Raw genomic sequence first — 23,678 nt, 5'->3', positions numbered from 1 at the left:
CAACTGTGACAGATATCACGCCCAAGATCACACAGATGGACAAGCATGTCCAGGATCTCCTTAATAGAGTGGAATTCCTAGAAGATCGTGCAGAGGATGCGGAAGGGCGAATGAGAAGGAACACCGTTCGCATCGTGTGACTGCCAGAGTCCTCGGAGAGCAGGGAGCCGACAACAAGCATGGAACGTTGGCTCATGGACCTACTGCCAGACGGTACCCTCTCGCAACATTTTGTCGTGGAGCGGGCCCACCTCGTGCTGATGCGTCCTCCCCCTGCGGGCTCTAATCCGAGGCCCATGCTCATTCGAGTCTTGAACTACCCAGACCGCGATGCCATACTGCGCAAGACTAGGAAACTGTCGGACATCAGGGTTGAGAACTCCAAGATCATGTTCTTCCCAGATTACACTGTGCAAGTACAACGCCAGCGCCTCTCTTTCCTAGCAGTGAAACAGCGACTACGACGCCTGGCTCTGAAATATTCTCTCCTTTTTCCGGCCCGTCTACGCGTGGTGGCTCAAGATAAGACACACTTCTTCAATACCCCTGAGGCGGTTGAGGCCTGGCTCGACTCGAGCATTGATACAGAACCTAGAGAGATGCCACCGAAGATGAGGAGTGACCAGGGATCCCGTCGACGCCGCCGCAGGCGACCCTCGCCGGCGAAATCGACACGCTTGGAGACAGAGGTGGGCCCCACGCCCGAACTCATGCAAAGTGAGCAACAGGAGGCCCTCCGGATGGTGGCGGAAATAAGCGGCTCACTGGAAGCAGACCCCACCTTGGAGGATAGTCCTAATTCCCATACAAGTGATGATGAATACATTTATGGATTGCCGAACTCCCAAATTTTGACTGACCTCCCGGTAGTTACCCCACAGACCGCTGATATAGTCCAGTGAACACGTCCTGGGACAATTGACCCACTAGCCCGTCATTGAGAACGTCTGCAGCTGATGAGCTATTGTTTCTATGAGACGCTGTTGTGTTGCTGGCGAAGCTGCTTTGGATCCGGGGAGAAACCCGGCCCTGATTGATATGGCTGAGTGGGCTGGTTCCACAACGAAAAAAGGTGACGTGAACATACCCACTGCTGGTGAGTCGTGTAGGTACATCATAGGGGTGGACAAACCCCCTGGATGTGAGTGTCTCACTCTGACCCATCCTGAGTTTCTGCTGTGCGGCTGGGCTCCGGACCTGAAAGCGCAGACACATTACGCAACCAGACTTCTCGCCGGAACTGGGCTGAATGTCAATGACTGCCTGTGGCGGGGGTAGCACCCTCACCCGACTGCATGATACCCCAGTAAGGACAGAGCCAAGCGCTCAACGAACCCCCCCTTGAACTTAAGGATTCTAGAAGCTCACTAGAGCGTTTGGACGACAACATGTTCTGCTGTCGACCTTTTGGTATTGTGTTTATGTTCCCACTGTTTACAGAACTGGTTCATTTTTCTTTTTCCCCTAATGCTTACTTGCAGGACTACGGGTGGGTGCACATGCTTCGCAATGATTTAGGTGGATGTCTGTTCTGCTGTGCGGCTGTGATGTGTGGTGGGGGTGGGTGGTTGGGGGGGGAGTACGAGAGATTGGACGTGCAATGGCTGCGGTTAAGTTCTGTACCTGGAACTTGCGTGGCATGCATACGCCCTCACGCCGTTACCAGATTTATTCATATCTCAGACGGAACCAAGTGCACATAGCATTATTGCAGGAGACTCATTTGTCTGGCCCAGAGGTACTCACACTGCGCCGCAGGTGGAGGGGGCAACTGTAGGCCACTGGCTTTTCAGCATTCGCGCGAGGGACTTTGGTCTGGATCCGCCCTGGGGTCCCCTTTGCGCTCACTCACAGTAGGATAGAGACAGAGGGCAGATATGTGATACTTCAGGGAAAACTAGACGGACAGCATGTGGTTCTTGCTTCCATCTATGCCCTAATACTGAACAGGGCCGATTCCTTTCACGGTTGTTGTCGATGATAGCGCCATGGCCGGGCGTGCCACTTTTGCTTGGTGGCGACTATAACTGTGTACTGGACATCGCTCTGGATAGGTCATTCCCCCCGTTGGCCAGCGCACCAGCGAATGGGGCAATGAGAGCGCTCACAGACTGGGCGGCACAATGGGACCTGCATGATGTTTGGCCAGCCGTAACCCTCCTGCGAGGATCTATTCGTATTATTCAGGCGCTCACACACTCCATGTCCGACTGGACAGGTTTATGTTATCGAGCGATCTACTTCCCCATGTCACAGACGCCTGTTACCTGGGCCGCACTCACTCAGACCACAACCCTCATATCCTAGACTTTGCTTGGGAGTGCCCCCACCCGCCAGTGCCCACGTGGCGACTCCAACCAGATGTTTTACTGGATGCCCCGTATAGGGAAGCGCTTTCGGTCTGCCTTCTGCAGTATTTCGAAGATAACAATGACACTGCGTCCGTCCCAAAGGTTGAATGGGATGCGTTTAAGGTAGTCACAAGGGGCCATTGCCTAGGCATGCAGGCGGGAATGCGGCGACAGGTAGAACGAGACCTAACATGAGTTGAATCCACTTTACTGGCCGGAGAACAGATGGCCGCTGAGGGAGATCATGCGATGTTGGTGACGGCCCGTGACCAACATACTCAACTTCTAGACAGATTAAAGAATATAAATTACGCTGCCCACTCGGCGCGCACACACCACATTGGGGACAAGCCGGGTAAGCTCTTATCGTGGCTGATACGACGCGACACCCAGACTACGCCGGTGCTGTCCATTCATACTGCTCAGGGCGCCCCTGTTTACACACAGAGGGCTATACACGAGGCCTTCACGAAGCATTATGAAGGCCTTTATCGCTCCTGTTTACGGGTCACTGCAGATGACATCTCGGAGTACCTGTCGGCATTGCCCCTGCCAGCGGCTACCAATGCGCAACAGGAAGAATTGGGCGCGCCACTTGCGTCGGAAGAGCTCCGTACGGTCATCTTTTCCCTTTCCAATGGTAAAACCCCGGGACCGGATGGACTACCCGCGGAGTTTTATAAGGCCTATTCTATCATCCTTATACCTGAGCTCCTGTGGGTATACAGGGCGGGAATAACGGACTTTGCTCTCTCACCGACGCTGAAAGAGGCGAATGTAATATCTCTCCTAAAGCCGGGTAGAGATGAACTCAATATGGGATCATACAGGCTGCTTGCCCTCCTCAATACAGACTATAAGATCCTGGCGTCTGCACTAGCCCAGCGGTTGGCGCCATTGGTACCTACTCTGGTACATGCTGACCAAAACGGTTTTGTGCCGACCCGCAGTACGTCTTATAACATTAGGCGCCTGTTTAGGGTGCAAAGCCTGGCAACGCCCCGATGGCCTCACTCGGGGTGCTTGGTACTCGATCTTGAAAAGGCATTCGACTCAGTGGAATGGCCCTACCTGATACTGGCATTGGAGAAGTTTGGTTTAGGAGATGCCTATCTTCAGATGGTGGAACTTCTATATCAGGAACCGGTGATACGTGTTCGCACTGGCAAGCTTCTCTCGAACTTGATCCGAATACGCAGAGGCACCAGACAAGGGTGTCCCCTCTCCCCCTTAATCTTTGCTCTCATGATGGAGCCCCTGGCAGCACAGCTTCGCGCCTCTGGCGCAGACTGGGGTATCCCTCTAGCCGACAGGATGCACTCTGTGTCACTGTACGCAGATGATTTACTACTATACGTCAGGGACCTGACTTGCTTCCCGCGCGTGCTCACCAACATATTCCGCAACTTTGGTGAAGTGTCGGGACTCCGTGTTAATTGGGCGAAGTCAGGAGTGTATTCTATTGCCGCTGACACGCCAGAATGCGACATTGTAGTAATGGGCGAATGACTCCTCTAGTATCCGACCTCCTTCCGCTATTTAGGGATCTATGTTTATCGAGATGCTGCTGACTTGCTAGAAGGCAACCTCACAAGGACAATCTTGTCCCTCACAGCTCAGGTGACTTTTTGGAACTCCCTCCCGCTTAATGTCCCAAGTCGAGTCACACTCACTAAAATGATAGTACTGCATAAACTGTTGTACTTTTATGCCAACCTTCCGGTGTATGTTCCGATCCGTACTTTCCGGAAGCTGGAAACTCTGACCAGGCGATTGATTTGGAATGCAGGGAGGCCTAGAGTTGCGCTGAAGACTTTGTATGCTTCAGTGGAAAATGGGGGGCTGTCTATTCCTAACCAGGAGCTCTATTATTTGGCAGCACAACTGCAGTGAGTCGCCTACTGGTTGAGTGGGAAGAACTTGGGCGATACTGCCACAGACTACGCCATCATGACGATTGCACAGATCCACGCACTATTTCACCCTATGGCTAAGGTCCGCTGCCCCAGTCAACTGCTCCTTGCAGTGGCGCAGAAGTGCTATGTAAGAAGCCTAAAACTTACAAGCTCCGCCAAACCATATGCCCCTAATCTACCATTGTTGGGGACACCCTGGGAGGGCAGCGCACTCACGGAGACAGCGCTAGACAGTTGGACACGTGCTGATTTAGAGGGCCCTGTTCGCAGAGGGCGCCTTACTTCCTTTCGAGACCCTGGCGGCTAACACAGGACTTCCTATTGGTCAATTTCTAACGCATGCAACACTTATGAACTTACTAACACAAGCCTGGGGTGACCTTGCGGAGGAGCTGCCAGCCCATCTACTGATACAGTACTTACACGTGATGGGGAATGGCTCCCACATAGTACACTGGCTTGCCCAGCCCTACATACGCACACGCAATTCTCCTCACAAAGCTTGCGAGACAAGTGGACGGCAGATAGAGGTCGAGCCTGGACTGATAAAGAATGGGCGTTGGTACTGACCGGTACGTAGAATGTTCCGCGCAATTCCCGCTTTAAGATTATTCAATACTACATTGTGCACCTTGCGTATTTATCCCCGGACAAAATAAACCGATATTTTGGCCTTGACACAACCGCATGCCTCAGATGCGGACTCGTAAACGCACACCTTTTACACATGCTCTGGGCGTGCCCTCTCCTACACGGTTACTGGAAGACGGTATTGGCCTCATTATCAGCAGCAAATGGGAGTAGGTTGCCACACACATGGGAGGCTTGCCTATTGGACCTCTTTAAGCGGACGAAGCAGACGAAGACCCCGGCTAGATTCTGGGACCTGGGATTGATAACTGCGAAACGTCTCATCACCAAGCGCTGGAAAAATAGTGAACGCCCTCAGGCGATACACTGGCGTAATTCATTTGACAACTGGGCAAGGGAGGAGAGTGTAGCTTTGCATAGGAAAGAAACAGCGGGGCTCCGCATGCATCCCATAGCACAAGATTGAGACGCCACTTTGGCTGCTTATCATCAAGCGTGCCTACAGAGGGGCATTACTTGACCACTCTCACCCCTTCCCCCCTCCCTGCCCACTTGCCTTTCTCCCCTCCAGGCCCTGGGTCACGTTTTCTTCGCTGGATTTCTTCCCCCCCTCTCTTTCCCCCCCTCTCTCTCTCCCCCCCCCGCTTCCCCCCCCGCTGCGGTTGTAGCCCGACGCACCGGATGGCCCCCACTGCTGACACGGAGACACGCATACCCACACCTACCCGCACCCTATTTTATTTGATTAGACACCACACAGTTTTCAATCCCTACAATATTAGTTTATCCCTTACAGTTTCTTGTTACAAACAAATGGTTTGAATATGAACCGCATTGCAGATAACCTCGAGCTATGCTTGGTAACTATGGAGGCAATCATGGAGGACCAGTCACAACAGGCCCTTGACATGGGCGCTTTCCTTTTAAGAACTGTACAAGTGATACACCGTGGAACTGGAAGGCATCGTCGTGCGTTGATTATGTCCTTGTATGCTGACCTTCACTGATACTTCTGTCCTCCCCCCCCTCCCATGTTGGCTCCCTCGTTTGGGATGTCACATGCTGTATCGCAGGGGCCCCAAACCAAGCATTTCATCAGTGAAATAAGTGGCAATAGACAGACTATCCTGGTGAATTGTTGTTGTTGGCTTGTATTTTTTACACGGCTATATCTAATGATTTTGTCATGTTGTTCTCACTGCTTTGTTTTTATTGTCTTTTCTTTCATTTATACCCACCAACGTGCGTGGACAACTGATATGACATGTCATATGTATCCTGCAATACGACTGTGTTATCTACTTTTATGTGCTTTCACTACAAACAAAAAATACAATAAAAAATATTCAAACAAAAAAATCAGTCCTTCATAGCTCAGTACTGTTGTTATATATCCAACTAACTGCATTGTCAAAATACTGAACGTACTAAAGTATATACTTTAATCAAAAGATTTTTTAAAAAATGACTGAGAGAAAAGGTTCTAGATGTGTTACCATGATTTCCTTGGGGATTCAGAGTTGTCATGGTCTAAGGTTGCCCAAACCATTGGTTACCCTTTTAGGCTTGGGAGTACTAGTAGGGGTACTGTGAGCTAGCAGGACTGTCAACATATCCTGAGGGGGTGACTAGCACCATCCCAATGTTTATGTTGTACAAGCAAACTTACAGTTCCTACTCAGAAAGTGAAAACTGTACCACACAACAAAGTTCTTTGAAAGGAGCTGGAAATCTCTTTGTAGGAGGTAGAGCTTGTTTTTTTGTTTCAGAGGAGATGGGCCCGAGGTAGTAAGTACATGTACATAAAGAAAAATGCTCATGGATCATGCTCGCGGTCGGTCTGTCAGCCCTCTGCCAGAATCAGCCCAAAGAAACACACCCCCAACATAGGTGAGTGCTCATTAATTAGAAGGCAGCTCCCGAGACGCTGTAAACTATTAAACACGTGTCCCCAGCCCGGAGCCGCAGCAGATGAAAACAAACAAATTGGCAGGCTACAAGGCTGTAAATCACTTAGACTGTTCTTGGAAAGTTTCTTGATACTAAAGCTCCTAAACAACAAAGAAAAAGCATGTGTGCATTCTACACGAATTCAGGAAGAAAAGGTACGTAGATGGTGTTGACAAAAAAATGTGAAGCATACAGCATGACACAGTTAATCTCATCACTGTAAATAATGACACTACAACATTGCAACGTTATTTATACAAAGGATATGAAGGACATGACTTTACTTACTGACAGCCTATATATATATATATATTCACTTAAAAACCATAGGTTTGAGGCCTTATATAGTTAGGAAATAGCATTTAAAAAACCATTGAAATTGCTCCTATATAGTTAGTTATACTAACTATATTTCGCGCACCCGCAATCCACTGCTGATGATGTCACATATTACATCATTCATGACATGGTCAGTGACATCGCTGATGACATCACTGATGACATCTCATTTGACATCACTGATGACATCATCCAGAGACTGTGTGTTTCTGTAAAGTTTAAATATGTTTTACATATTGAAGAATGAGTGGATGTATAAGTGTCTGGATGAAGGATTTAGTAGGTGCGTGACTGACTGTATGAGTGAGTGATCAAATGTGTCTTACTAAATGCATGGGATAGTGACTAAACTGTCTGAATGTGTGCATCAGTATGTCTGTTGTTGTGTAAGCTGCTGCATGTGTTGATCAGTAGCTATATGAGTGGCTATATGGGTTATTGATTGTTGCCCAAGTATTTGAATGGGAAACTGAGTGTGTGTGTGGGTGGCTGGGAGGTGTGTGACTCTGTGCATAGATGTGTGAGCAGTTGATTCACTAGGTGTATGAGTTCAAGAGTGCATGTGCAAACAGCTATATGGGCGGTTGACTGTGTGCATGGGTGTGTTGGTGAGTGAATGGATATCTCAGTGCTACATGTCCAAGTAAGTACATATGTAAAACACAGTGCATGTGAGAGTTGGCATATATAAATGACTATACATGAGAGCCAGTGAATGTGCGAGTGGCTGTATGGATCATTGTGTACTTGTACCAGTGATTGTATAAGAGAGTAAGTATGTGTCAGTATATGTTTGAATAAGTAAGGTGTTGTGTGTATAACTGGATAGTTGAGGAAATGGAAGTGTGATTGATTCTTTGCATGACTGACTAGGTGTGTGAGTAACTCCATGGATGAGTGGCAGTGTGTGAGTGTCTGTATATGTATGAGTGCATATGATAGTGTTGCATTGATGAGTGACTGTATGTATGAGTGATTCTATGGGTGAAAGAGTGAATGTGTGTGTAGACCTAGGAATCAGTGAGTGCGTATGTAGTAACTAGTATTGGTGTGTCAATGGTTTCAAGAATGGTAGTCTGTATTTAACACTGGGTGTATCAAAGGTTATATTAGAGTGTGAGGAGGTGCATCATATTATCACATGAATGATATCATCAGTGATGTGATCAGTGATGTCAAATGAGATGTCATCAGTGATGTCAACAGTGATGTCATTTGAGATGTCATCAGTGATGTCATCAGTGATGTCACTGACCATGTCATGAATGATGTAATATGTGACATCATCAGCAGTGGATTGCGGGTGCGCGAAATATAGTTAGTACAACTAACTATATAGGAGCAATTTCAATGGTTTTTTAAATGCTAATTCCTAACTATATAAGGCCTGAAACCTATGGTTTTTAAGTGAATTTGCAAGGTTTTAAAATGATAATTCCTAACTATATAAGGCCTGAAACCTATGGTTATTTAAGTGAATTTGCAAGGTTTTTTAAATGCTAATTCCTAACTATATAAGGCCTGAAACCTATGGTTTTTTAAGTGAATTTGCAAGGTTTTTTAAATGCTAATTGCTAACTATATAAGGCTTGAAACCTATGGTTTTTTCAGTGAATTTGCAAGGTTTTTTAAATGCTAATTCCTAACTATATCAGGCGTGAAACCTATATTTTTTTTCAATAAATTTCAAAGGTCTTGTAAATGCTAATTCTATTAGCGAATAACGTTTATATATGTTATTATCCTTCTGGGACCACCTGAGCAGCCATCTTGTTTCTCAAGAGAAGTGAGGCACAAGAGAGCACAAAACAAGAGTGGAAAACGCGAAAAGGGGGCAGGGTTGAGACCCACTGAACCCCTAGCCCTTCTCAGGGGGTCCCAGAAGGACCACCAAGTGCAAAAAATGTTTTATTTTCTTTTAAAATCGCGTGGTACGCGCACTGTACGCGTACCGTACGCGTACGGTGCGCGTACCCTGCGATTTGTTTGAAGATAGGTTTTTTTGCCCTTGGGGGTCCTTTTGGGACCCCCTGAGAAGGGCTAGAGGGTTGGGGGGTCTCTACCTTGCCCCCTTTTCCTGTTTTCCACTCTTGTTTTGGGCTCTCTTGTGCCTCAGTTCTCCTGAAAAACAAGATGGTGGCCAACACTTCCAGGTTTGGACAGTTTGGAATGTTGACAGTTGACTGCCAGCCAATCAGAAACTTGCTTGTGCACGTAAGGGTACGCGCACGTTTGCGTACGGTACGCGTACCATATGCGTACGGTGCGCGTACGGTGAGCGCATATAGATATATAATTTGTTCAAATTCAATTTTCTCAACAACTATTGGAGGGATTTTCACCAATTATAGAAAAGGCACTACTGCATACCTGTCCCTACCATTTTGCCAAGTTTGGTGTAATTCCGTTCAGCCGTTCGGGCTGTAGCCGTGTCTAAAGGTACCATAGAAAATGCCATTTGAAACATTTCAAATTCAATTTTCTCAAGAACTACTGGAGGGATTTTCACCAAACATAGCAAAGGCACATCTGCATACCAGGCCCTACCATTTTGCCAAGTTTGGTGTAATTCCATTCAGCCGTTTGGGCTGAAGCCGTGTCTAAAGGTCCCTATGGAAATTAACATGGGGAAAAGACGTTTTGGGACCCCCCTTTCGGCCCCCGCTAGACGAATCCCCCCGAAACATTCAGAGAAGGAGCGGAGCGGAGCTGGCCAAAATTCTGGAAAATTATACACAGATTCCTCAATCGGCGCCAAAGTTATTCCCAATAGAATGTTGGGCGCATATAAATATATAATTTGCTCAAATTCAATTTTCTCAACAACTACTGGAGGGATTTTCACTAAATATAGAAAAGGCACTACTGCATACCTGTCCCTCCCATTTTGCCAAGTTTGGTGTAATTCCGTTCAGCCGTTCGGGCTATAGCCCTGTCTAAAGGTCCCATAGAAAATGCCATTTGAAAATGTTCAAATTCAATTTTCTCAAGAACTACTGGAGGGATTTTCACCAAACACATCAAAGGCAAGTCGGCATACCAGGCCCTACCATTTTGCCAAGTTTGTTGTAATTCCATTCAGCCGTTCGGGCTGTAGCCTTGTCTAAAGGTCTCTACGGAAAGTAACATGGGGAAAACATGTTTTGGGACCCCCCTTTTTTCTCAGCCCCCGCTTGACGAATCCCCCCGAAACTTTTAGGGAAGGAGCGGAGCAGAACGAAGCAATTGCAAGGAAAATTATACGCAGATTCATAATCGGCGCCAAAGTTATTCCCAATAGAATGTTGGGGATTTCCTATGGTAACTAGGTCCTAACTATATATGCCTACTGGCAACCGCCAGTAGGTTATATATATATATATATATATATATATATATATATATATATATATATATATATATATATATATATATATATATATATATATATATATATATATATATATATATATAATAACTAAATGGCATTACCAGGGGTAGTCCAGCACCTAAGCCTGGTGGGTATTGGAGTTTCTTTAATGTTTTATCACTTGTCACAGATTTCTTTTTAAAAACTGTCACCTACTTGTAACGGTTGGCATTCTAGCAGGCGACACTCACCCACCCACTAGTGGAGAAGTGTGGCTCACTGGTTAGAGGAGGCAGACCTGGAAGCAGAGGTCAGCCCAGGACCAGGGTTCAATTCCCGGCTCGGCGGGGTCTTGAGTCCTAAAATGTCCATGGACTCGACAATTCTCGCTCCGGTGCCTACTCTATTCACGGGTTCACACTCTGCGACTCTGGGCAATAGCTTGCTTAATCTCCACAACGGCCCCTCGCAGCGGGATGCCTGGATTTCACCTTGCGGATACCCTGCTGGGGTATCTCACAGGGGAATACCAGGACGGGTTCCCTAAGCAAGCGCCTTGATGCCTTCGGGTGATACGTGCGCTATATAAATCGCAATACATACATACATACATACACTACATCCGCAGGCCAGGCGTGGCCTGCGGGGCTACAATAAAAGGGCACTTCCGACCAGAGCTAAGAGAGAGTGTGGTCTATGTGTATGCTGTGAGCGCTCCTGCCCCCACACAAGGCCTACCCTTCCTTTGCCGGTAGTCTGGCACCCCCAGGCCTACCCCACGACATTGGCGATGAGCAGAAGAGGCCCAACCCTCGCTCGCACCACCTCGCCTCACTGCTCTATGCAGCGGTCACCTCTCACGCCTGACGGAGCTGCTGTGCTCCGCGCGTGCCCCGAGCTGCAGCATATCGGCGGTGTGCACACCCGCCCCCTGCCTCAGTGTCTGCTGCGATCGGTGAGTGAAGCACCGAAAGAGTCTGCAAGGGCTCCTGACACCTGCAACGGCAAACTCCAGGCCGGGCTGTGTATCCAGGCCACGCCCCCGCCGTTACTCATCGATTGAGCCCCGCAGGATACCCAAGCTGCTCCAGGCCTCCTCTGATCGGCCACGCCGGCTGCCTGAGTGTCTGCCACAACCACAAGGTTATACAAGCACTGGCAAATCCAGGGACATCCAAAGAAGAGAAAAGGAGTAAGAGGGAAAAAAAAGGGGGTGCACATCAACCAAGGGAGCGGAAAGTGTACAGCCACTAGGAAAACAAGCTCCGGCAAATCCAGGGACCTCCAGAAAAAAGAAGAAAAGGAGAAGGAAAAATAGGTGCACATCAACCAAGGGAAAAATAAGTGTACCAACCCACAGAAGGCCCAGAATAAGGGGAAAGCAAGACGGAGCACCACGTGTAACCCTACGCCATCTTCCCCTAGGCCCAGCCTGAGCACGTGGCACACCACCGGCCCGGACACAGACACAGTCAGTCTCCGCCAAGCACCATGGGAGACGACAACAACGCTGCAGCGCCAGCCCGCACCCCATTCCAGCACGCTGCGTCAGGGGTCCTGCCCCCTTTCAGTGAACTAGAAGATCCCACATCAGCCTCCCCTTGTTGGAGAATATGGATTGAACGCCTCAACAACTATTTCATCACGACCAGGGAAACAGATGCAGCGGTAAAAAGATCCCTGCTACTCCACTATGCAGGGGACGGGATTTTCAAGCTCTTCAAGCATCTACCCAACACGGGGGCGGCGGACGACTATGATGCAGCAGTAACAGCACTGAATGGCCACTTTGATCCACAACTAAACCCGGATTTCAAAGTCTTTAATCTCAGACAAGCCCGCCAGAGGGAAGGAGATTCTATGGACATGTTCCATGCATGCCTCCGAGAGCTTGCCAGCACCTGCACGGATGAAGACCAGCCAAAAGAGATCCGGAGACAACTAATCCAGGGGTGCCGCGACAAGACCCTATGAAGACTCATACTACGCAAACCAAGAATCACGCTGGAAGACATACTGATACTAGCCAGATCACATGACCTGTCCGCGGCGAGAGCCAATGAGATGGATCAAGCCCTAACCAATTTGGAAAGGAAGGGGCCCCAGTATAATTTGATAAAACCCTCACAGGGAAATAACTTATTTGGAAAAAAATTTGCACCGGGTTCAGTGCACAATCAAAACACGTAAGGTACTCATATATTTGGACCACAACACACAAATATATTCATTGTACACATATATATAGAAAAAATATTTTATCTTTTTATTATTTTACTTCATTTGTTACTTCATCAACGATATAATTGATCAAAAACCATACATACATACATAAATAATTATCAAGGGACATATACATTCAGACAAGATAATTCATTAATACATAAGAATCATAAAAAACATATTAACCAACCACCAGAGAAAGTTCATTAATACATATATCTTCTGATGATCCTTTATCAAATATTGATAGATAATATATAATATGTGCCCACCCTATGATAAGGAGAAAAAACAGATGCAGGGAGACAAGAACCTGAAACAATATACCCCTAAAGAATTAAGTTGACCCGTCACATATGCATATGAACATCTGTGTGTAATCTTGAAAGCACTGGTTACAGTTGTAAAAGACCTAACCAAGCCCCATGGGAAGTCAGACGCCATCAAGACAGAATGAGCCAAAGCGGTGAGAACCAAGCCCAGAGGAGACACATTCAGGGGACCAAAAGGAGATGCCCCCAGATCGAGATGCGGATACTGTGGCCACAAGCCACATGCTGCCAAAGACTGTCCCGCCCAAGAAAACACCTGCACCAACTGTGGGATACCCAATCATTTCGCATCTGTCTGCAGAAGGCGCAACAGAACCCAAGACTTCCGAGGGCTGAAGCCCCCAATGCGAGCCGTTCGGTAGCTATCGGTGACAGACCGCGTCCCCCGACCATGTGCAGAAGAGACCAGTGAAACACCTGCTAACGGTGGAAGATTCTTCAGAAGATGACGATGAAGAAGTGTACATAGTATCCTTTGCAAGGGAACTCAAACAGTGCCGCCAACCACAACCCATGTGCATGGTCCAAGTCGCGGGAACTGAGGAGAAGGCGGTCATCGACACAGGAGCGACAGTGAACGTCATGGGCCTACAACAATACCGAAGCCTACGCCCTGGCCCTGCTCTAGTGCCGTCCAAAACCAGAATCTATGCATATGGTGCAGACACGCCTTTGCCGCTGAAAGGGAAGATATCGGTAGCCATCAAAGCAGACGACCTTGAGGTGATGGCGAACATCCACGTCATCGAAAGGGAAGCAGATACCCTCCTGAGTAGCCACACTGTGGAGGGTCTAAAGCTAATCACCTTCGCCAGACGAATCCGGTCATACCAGGCAGAAGAGCTTCTTGGACAGTTCCCTGAGCTGTTTCAAGGCCTCGGGTGCATCAAGTGTGACCCCATCAAGCTACACATTGACAAATCAGTCGCCCCAGTCACCCTGCGCCACAGGAGAATTCCTTTCCACCTACGGCCCCTCGTGGAGAAGGAATTGGAAGCGCTAGAAGAGCAAGGAGTCATTGAAAAAGTATCCGGGCCGACACCATGGGTATCCCCGATGGTCATCGCAGAAAAGCCAAAACAGCCCTGAGCCATACGCTTATGCATCGACATGCGGGTGCCCAATAAAGCAATTAGGAGAGAGCGCCACATAACGCCAACAATGGATGACATCAGTGCAGATGTCAACGGGTCCAAATGGTTTTCGAAAATTGACCTAAATGCAGGGTATCATCAACTACCCCTGTCTGAGCAGAGCAGATATATAACCACTTTCAGCACACATCTAGGGCTCAGAAGATACAAACGGCTGAACTTCGGAATATCCTCAGCGGCCGAAGTGTTCCAGAACACGATACGGGAGCTGCTGTCAATGTGAGTGACGATATCCTCATCCACTCAGCAATGGCTGCCGATCACCACCAACATCTCCGCGGCACCCTGAGACACCTCAGTGAATACGGAGCCACACTACATAAAGACAAGTGCCAGTTCTTCCAACCTTCCCTCGAGTTCTTCGGCTACGTCTTCAACCAAGAGTACATAAAGGTCGACCCGAGGAAGTCGCAAGCAATCAAGGATACCCCCGCACCAAAGATACCAACGGAAGTACAGAGCTTCCTGGGAATGGCCACGTACTGTGGGCGATTCATACCCGGTCTGGCCACCCGGAGCGGGTCGCTACGGGCTCTCACAAAAGCAGATGCGACATGGAACAGGGGCCCAAAAGAGGAAGAGGCCTTCCAAGGTATAACAGATGCCCTCCTAGGAGAAGCAACGCTGGCCTACTATGACCCCACGAAGCGCACGTAAGTGCTGGTTGATGCGAGCCCTGTAGGACTTGGTGCAGTACTAGCCCAGGAACATGAGCCAGGCCACTGGGCCGCCCTAGCATTCACCAGCAAGTCCCTCACCTCCACAGAAACAAGGTACGCCCAGATCGAGCGCGAGGCGCTCGCCATCAAGTGAACTGCAGTCACTTTCATCTGTAACTCTGGGGACAGCCGTTCACCATGGTCACAGACCATCAGCCTCTCGTTCCCCTCTTCAAAGGAACAGCTCTGCATCCGCCCCGCGCATTGAGCGCTAGGCTGTCCAGCTGCAACCATACGAAATGGAGGTGGTGTACCGCCCTGGGTCCAAGAACCCGGCCGACTTCCTCTCACGAAAACCAGTCCAACCGGAGAAGCAGGAAGAAGACGAGGATGTCGAACAATATGCTAATCTGGTGGCTCTGGCAGCATGCCCCCAGAGCATGTCCTTAGACGATGTCAGAGAGGCTGCAGTCAATGAGGCAGTCTATGGCAGGACACTATGTGCAGTGCAAGAAGGTTTGTGGACCAACTATCTCCGCCAGGCCAACTCATGGACCTCAGAAGATCGGGACACCTTAACGAAGATGTGGAAGGTCCATCACGAACCAATGACGGCGTCCTGTTGAGAGGACCAAGGCTAGTGATTCCACTGAGCCTTTGACACTGTGCGGTCCAATTAGCCAACGGAGGACACCAAGGCATCACCAAAATGAAAGCACGGATGCGTGAAAAAGTCTGGTTCCCGGAGCTTGAAGATATGGTCGAGGAATATGTTAGACGCTGTTCATTGTGCCAGCTGACCAGCGGCCCTGAGAAACCCGTCCCGGTAATCACCGAAGAAGCCTGCACCACCCCGTAGTCCAAAGTGAGCATAGACATCGGGAGTTTCCCTGAAGGTAGACACACCTTAGTGATCATAGACGCGTATTCGAAATACCCCATTGTAGAACCGGTTGCGTCCACGACCTTCATCCACGTTGGACCAGTGTTGGAGAAAACCTTTGCCATGTTCTTGTTTCCCCAAGAGGTGCACAGTGACAATGGTCCCCCGTTCCAAGGCTCTGAGTTTGCTACACTTCTCCAACAGCAAGGCATCTCTCATCGCCGCATCACGCCTCAGTGGCCGCAGTCCAACGCGGATGTCGAACGCTAAATGCGCACTCTAAATAAAATGTTCCGCATAGTGGTCGTGGAACAAGTCGACCCGGAGCAGAGGCTCTACGAATTCTTAAGGGAGTACCGATGCACCCTCACTGCACAACCCAACGAAGCCTGTGGGCCCTCATGCTCCAAGGGGCCCGCCGAGACCTACTCCCCACCTGCCCAGGGTAGTCACCGCCGGTAGGCAGAAAGGGAAGAAGTACAGGGGAAACGGGCACGGCATAACCAGGATGCCAGCGTCTGTTGACGCGCCGCCCCAAGATTGATCAGCCCTGGAACGACGGTCCTCCTGCGAAACCGGCATCAAGACGGGAAGTTCCGAACAAATTACGAACCTGGCACCTGGACAGTCACTGCCAACCATGGCACCATGATAACCACACGCAGTGGTGAAGAGGAAGTGTCCAGAAGCATCTCATGGTTCAAGGAGGTCCTGTCAGCACATCCACGGGAGATCTCAAGCGACCAGGCAAGACTCATAGATAGTGCTGTGCCCGAAAGGTGTGAGGAAGACTCAGCGACTGGCAGAGCGGAGGAGGCTCCAGACCAGATTGGAGCCCGTTCTGAAGGCCCCTGCCTGGACATCATCGGCGGGCGCACTGGCACTCCCCGATACAGCCTGAGGCCGAATCCCCACCCGAGCCAGCATCTGAAGGACTATGCCTGCTGAATGCGTCCGAGTACCATCGGCTGGAGCACATGCAAGTACTGAACTAATAGACTGAACTGTATGACATGTTCAAGGTTGTTTGTTCAGGCCTACCCCACGACAATCTACTGAATTAAATGAGAAGAAGGACAGCATAATATGAGCCTTCAGTGTTGACATAAAATTATTAACTATGCTTACAATTTTGTAGATAGACAGCACTACTAATCAGTGTCTTTTCTTTCCTCGTTTCAGGACCACAAAAAAGAAGAGGAGGACCCGGATGAAGTCCTCTAAGGCTTAGGATAAAGCCTCCACCACCTTTCAGGCTTTGCCTCTGGTGCTAGTAAGTCATGTTTATTTATTTAATTTTATTAGATTTAACAATTAATCTCAACTTAAATGCATCATGGTTTTCTGTATTTTCCATTTTTGTATTTTTCCTAACTTTCCTTCAGCTACTTTAGTGTCCATTAACTCCACACTCCTCCTTGTGTTTCCTTTTATATTCCCTTTGCTTCTACAACTGACTTTCTCCCATCTCTTTAGCTTTTTTCCCTTTCCTATTTGTTAGTGTGGCAGAGACCTTTCTCCTCTCCATATCTCTCTCCTTCGTTTAATCATTATCTCCCTACTTGTTTTATAGGTTCGAATTTGTGACTATTTAATTTTTAAAATATTAAAGTAAACCTTTCAAAGTGATACTTTGGCTAGCAATAACAGATGTTGTTTTTTTGTCAAAGTTCTTTTTATTCAACAAGATTACTGCAAGGAGTACAACACGTTATAAAGTATACAGGACGTTCCGCGTATAAAATCAACTAATACAGATTCAGTGTCTAATGTTGAAAATGTCCCTCACCCCATTATACCTTGCGAGTCCTGTCAATTTTAGCAAAACATAACAGCGGGGGAAGCCCCCAATAAATTAAATCAACAAGAACAAAAGACGAATGAAGAATGAAGAAACCCCTCCCTACCCCACCCGCCCCTCCCACCCTTCCTGGTTGTGGTGGATTATCTACCATTCTACCGAACACGTGTGAACTGTCAGGTGTGAGACAAAAGAATGTGCAAGACCTTACACCCCTATATCGGGCCTTTTGTAACAAGCTGCCGTCTGAAAAATGGATTGGAGATTTGTTAGTTTGGAACTGAAAGAGGTGCATAGCTCTGACAGTAGGGGGACATACAGCTGAGGGAAGACCCTGGGATAGGAAAGTAATCAGCTGACCCCATTTGTATTCAAACATTTTACATTCATTCCTAAAGATGTCCGTCACCCGCTCCATGGTGAGGATGCTCCAGAGCCGGCAATGCCAAAGTGATATCGCAGGTGCTTCCTTCTTTTTCCAGGCCGCTTCAATGGTGATTTTCGCCACCCCTAGGCATGCACACAGAATAGCTTTAACCGGCAGGGTCTGGTGCTCAAGATCGGGGTTTCTAATTCCTAAGAGAACTCCCTCTATGGAAGTTGGGATGGGGTACCCCAGTATATCTTTAATATGTGATAGGATTTCATCCCAAAAGAATCGTATTGCAGGGCAGTCCCACCAGATGTGGCGGAAGTCTCCGAGGAGACTGCAGCCACGCCAACAGAGCTCGGAAGTGTCCAAGAATATCTTTTTGAGCTTGGAGGGGTATAAATACCAGTCAAGCATGGTCTTATAGTGGGCTTCCCTCAAGGATATGGAGTGGTTGTGTTTGGGTATGTCTGTCCATATATGAACCCATTCCTGTTCTGTTATGTCCCTCCCCACTACCTGTTCCCAAAATGCTTGATAGCGTGCCCGTGGAGCGTGTGTGGTTGCTGATCTCAGTGAGTAGAGTGTGGAATTGCCCCTTTCATTGAGCCCGCCCTCCGTATCCAGAGTTCTAGTTGGGTGCGCTCTCTGGTGGCTGCTTCTCTCATCTGTGGCTGGGAGAACCAGTGTTTGAGTTGCAGATAGTGATGGTGCTCGCTATTCGGAACCTGATATTCCGATTGGCAGCTCGCAAATGTAAGTATCTCAAAATTATGGAATAGGCCGGCGACCCTCAAACAACCCCCTCCCTCCACCCGTCAAAAGGGCCTTCCCGCGTTCCATGGGGAAAATCTGGATTAAAGCGAATGGGAGTGTATGGTGAGGGGAAGTAGGCCATCTATCATCCTTCGTAACCTCATCCCAGACCTTGAGGGTAGTCAAGTCGGGGTGCTGAAGTAAGCGTTGGCCGGTCTGTCTTTTTTTGGTTTCCACAGCACATCCCCTATTGTCCTGCCTACTATCGCTCTTTCCATATGAAGTTAGTGCTTGTCTGATTTGCGCATGGACAATGGGGAAGTTGCAAGGCTTTAAGGAGACACAAAAGAAACAATCCGAAGATGTGATGTGGAAACTCAAAGATTTCGGGAATCGACAGCGCAGGAATAATGTGAGACTGCTGGGCATCGCCGAGAATACGGAAGGGGAGAACATTATGTCTTTTGTAGTTAATCTCTTAAAGGGGGCATTTCTGGATCTGGCCCAATGGAACTGGGACATCGAGGTCCAGCGAGCGCATCATTTTCCTTTTAGCCAAAGAAAAGCTAATGCTGCCGGACAGGGGGAGCGCTCCAGAGCTATTCTTGTTTATGTTGGTAATTTTTTCCTTCGACAAGCAATTCTGGATAGAGCACGACCGGAAGCAAAACGAACATATGAGGGCCATACTTTTTTTGCAAGCCCAGACTTTTGTCATATAACGGTCGAAAGGAGATGGTGACTCTGACAGTTGATAACCCTCTTTCAGGGGATTGGGTGTGAATCCCATCTGTTATTCCCTGCTCGGCTTAAGGTTATTTTAAAGGGGAGGGTTCACACGTGTTTTTCTGAGGTAAAAGCACAGGAATATTTGTCCGAGCTGAAGGGGACAAAGCGGGCAATGGGGGGGGGTTAATTGCAGATAGGAAGATTTAAAGAGAGATCACTTTAAGGAATTGGCTTTTGCGCTATGATGTGATTTCATGTGTAAGATCTGTAAGGCTTTAACCATCCCCACAGGGCGTACTTAGTTATCTTTCTTTCACGTTTTACTTGTGGTTGAGTTTTCCTTCTCCCTTACTCTTTTTTGTTTTCCTTTCTTCAGTTATGATTAATTGGCACAAGTGAGGCACAGGGGTGTATATGGAGTTTGATTGCTCGGGTGAGGTGACGGCAGCGGCTTGAGTTGTGAGTTACAGCGGCCTGTAAGGGTTTTGGGGTGGGGTGGGGGTGAGGTCAGAATGGGCAGTTTGGGAGGGAAGTCACAGTACAGCACAGCACAGTTCTTGAGGATGAATACAGTGAATAAAAGGAGTCAATATAGGTTGTATTTGAAAATGGGGGATCAAAGAGCTGAAACAAATGAGCAAAGATTTAATAATTTAGGTTTCACGAAGGGCAAGGTGGCTAATATTAAGCGATGAGTCTGCGCATTGCCTCAATCAATATATGTGGCCTTAATGATTTGACCAAATGACAAAGGGCCGCAGTGATTTTGAAAACAGTGCTTATTGATATCCTGTGTGTTCAAGAGATCCACATGGAAGGTAGCAGGGCAAATCTCAGTTTGGCTTTAAACTAATTATCAATACTAAATAGGGTACTAGGACGAGAGACGTTGCCATCCTCTCTCGCCAAAATGATGTTATATTCAAGAAGAAAATAGCTGATAAATGGGGCCGGTGGGTGTCGGTAGAATGTAAGCGGCACAAGGAAACATTGACACTATGCTCCATCTATAGCTCTACTGGTGACGATCCTGAAGTTTTAGAATTCCTGGATATCGAATTAGCCTCTTGGCCCTCCCCAGTTATAATGTGTGGGGATTTTAATATTAATGGTTTGGGGGGCCTTTGGGGGGGGAGTGGATAGTAGCTACACAGGTAGAAAGAAAAGAGTCTATGGGGCACTCACCAACTTAGTTCAATATAACGCCCTTATAGATATGTGGGCTCAGCTAAATCCCACTGACCCCGGTAGTACATTTTTCTCCCCCCCCCATAAGATTGTTACTAGACTTGATTACTTCTTTTGTCTGACTCATTAAAATTATGATGTAGGATAGAAAAATACCCCCGGATAATCTCAGATCATAATCCCCTAGTTTTAACAATTACCTTTGGAGGTGGGGAAAGACAAGAGAAGGTATGGACTTTTGAGTGAGGTCTTTTAAAGGATCCAGAATATTTGATCCATATGAACAAATGGATCAAGGGGTTATGGTAGATCAATAGAGAGAGTGCCAGTTTAGGGATTGTCTGGGATGCGTTCAAAGCCGGAGTTAGGGGAGAGACACTGAGTTATAGTTTGGGCCGACAGAAGAGGGAGGGTCAACGGATGAATATACCATGTAAGGCATTGGCGGATGTGGAGGAGGAGCTTGCTGGTGTGATACGGATGAGTAAGCCACTGAAGGATATATTGCTTAAATTGGCAATAGCAAAGGCGGAAATAGGGGATATTGTGGCAAGTAAGGCTGCCGAATTTTTTTGGGCGAGAAGGGAAGGCTGTTAAGAGTTTAGTGAAAGGGTGGGGCATACCCTGGCAGTACGACTTAGGCAAAAAATAATGACTGGGGAGATTAGGGATATTATAGATAGAAGTGAAAAGTTAATAGAGGGGTCACTAGGGATCCGAGAAGTTTTCCACCAATTTTATGAAGATCTCTACAGGGATGAACAACAAGACAGAGACTAAACCAAGAATATCTACAGGGGATCTCAATACGCAGTATTGATTCCGAAAACAGGGAAGCAGTTGATATAGCGCTGACCCAGGATGAGATATATGGAGCATTAGGGAGTCTCCTGTACGGGAAAGCAGCTGGACCGGATCTAATCCCCTTAGAGTTTTATAAAACATTCCTTGAGGTCATAGGATCTGATCTGGCGGCTGTAATTGATCAAGCTCAGCAAGGCTGCTCAATCCCTGAGTCATGGGCTGGGGCGGATATGTTTGTGTTTTTAAAGAAGGGTAAGCCACCTAAGAAACTCGGCTCATATCGGCCAATAACGCTGATGAATAGCGACACAAAAATTTACCCAAAGGCCTTGGTGACCCGTCTAAATCAAATAATCGGGAAAAAAATTCATCCCAGCCAGCACAGCTCTATCCCTGGGAGGGGGACTACAGAACATACCCGAAGAGTTATAACCCTATTTGATGCAGCAGAAGTCTCAGGGTATCCTATGGTTTTAATACTCATGGACGCTGTAATTCAGGTTTTATATAAAGTACCGAAGACTTGGCTCAGAGTGAATGGAGGATACACGGCGCCAGTGATTATTAAACTAGGCACAAGGCAGAGGTGCCCCTGCTCGACTCTCCTTTTTGCTTTATACATTGATCCCCTGTTTAGGAAGTTGGACGCCACCATTAGTGTAAGACCTATGTGTTACCATGGATTGGAGACAAAAATATTGGCCTACGCGGACGATGTCGCTGTGGTGACCCCTAACCCCCAAGACACAATGGTTGCAATAGAAGAAGAGGCTCAAGCTTTTGGATTGATATCCGGGTACGCATTAAATAGCCAGAAGACACTGATAGTCAAAAATAAGTGGACCAAACTAGAAGATTTACGGGTAGTGAATTCAGCTGTCTATCTGGGTATTGATATAACTCCAGATTTAGGGAAGCTAGTAGAATGACATATCAACCCAATTATAGAGAAAGCCAAAAAAGATTTTGATAGATTGAATAATCTCCATATGTCATTGGTAAGCCGCAGTAATGTGGTAAAGATGATTTTCCTCCCCAAGATACTCTACCTCTTTAGGGCCATACCGTTAGAGTTTGAGAAGCAATGGCTTATGATACTTGAGCATATCGTCAATAAGTTTATATGGGCTCACGGAAAAACCAGACGGGCTATAAGATATATGTCATTGCCTAGGGAGAGAGGAGGGTGGGCAGTCCCAGATTTTAAGATGTATTATTGGGATTTGGCTCTACAATATATGTCTGGCCTATTTGGGAGGGCTATTGGCGACTCTTGGGATAATCCAGGCTCTCCTGATGTATTTGAACTACTTTTAGGAGAGGGAGCGATTAATTGTTTTATGAAATTTAGCGAACCAAGCTATTATAAATAAACGAGATTTAAGACTCTGATGGCAGCGTATAAGATTTGGGCTGCACTTAAAAAGAAAATTGGCCTTGGCAGATTACATTTTTACACACAGCTATACAGAAATCCAACGTTCCCCGAACTTTTTTCTGATGCAATAATGTTAGAATGGGAGGGGAAGGGGCTGCGGGTTTCAGGTGATTTAATAGGCCCTGATGGGATTCAGATATTTAGTGATATCCAGCATGAGTATGGGGTTAATGCAAGATTTTTTTTGAAATACCTACAGTTGCAGAGCTTTTTTAAAGGGAAAAGGGGGGCTGTGCGACTTTCAGAAAGTTGTAATCATAGACGCTATAAAAGGGGGAGAGAACTGCACTATTAAGAAAATGTATGCCGAATTGCAATTACTTAAGCCGGATGACCTGGATAAATATGGGAAAAAGTGGGCTGACAAGCTAGGTATAGATCAGGACTGCTTTTCGGAGTCGCTAGAACTGGGTCAAACAACTTTATGTTCAGCTAAACTACAGGCCCAGCACTTTAAAATGATTTTATTTCTGTACCATACGCCTGCAAGGATAGCGCAGTGGGGTGGACAGGAAGAAATCATGTGTCCTCGGTGCGATGGCTCCATACCTGATCTAATCCACATGTACTCGACCTGCCCCGGCTGGTAAATTTAATAAAAGCAATAGAAAAATTTATGGATCAAACATTGAGCATACAAGTGCTATTAGACCCAGCTCTAATACTTTTGGGGATCCAAATGAGGGGAAGGCAAAACTCAGCTGATTATTTTCTGTTTATTTCTACTGCTGCCCTACGTATTATCATCGCCTCTGCCTGGCTGGATCAAGCAGCCCCAACCTTTCAGCAATGGCTTGCTAAATTGTTAGCTATATATAATTTGGAGAAAGGGATTTATGAAAAAA

This window comes from Lissotriton vulgaris, chromosome 6 (assembly GCF_964263255.1).
Source record: "Lissotriton vulgaris chromosome 6, aLisVul1.2, whole genome shotgun sequence".
Lineage (NCBI taxonomy): Eukaryota > Metazoa > Chordata > Amphibia > Caudata > Salamandridae > Lissotriton > Lissotriton vulgaris.
Note: the sequence above shows the minus strand (reverse complement) of the source record.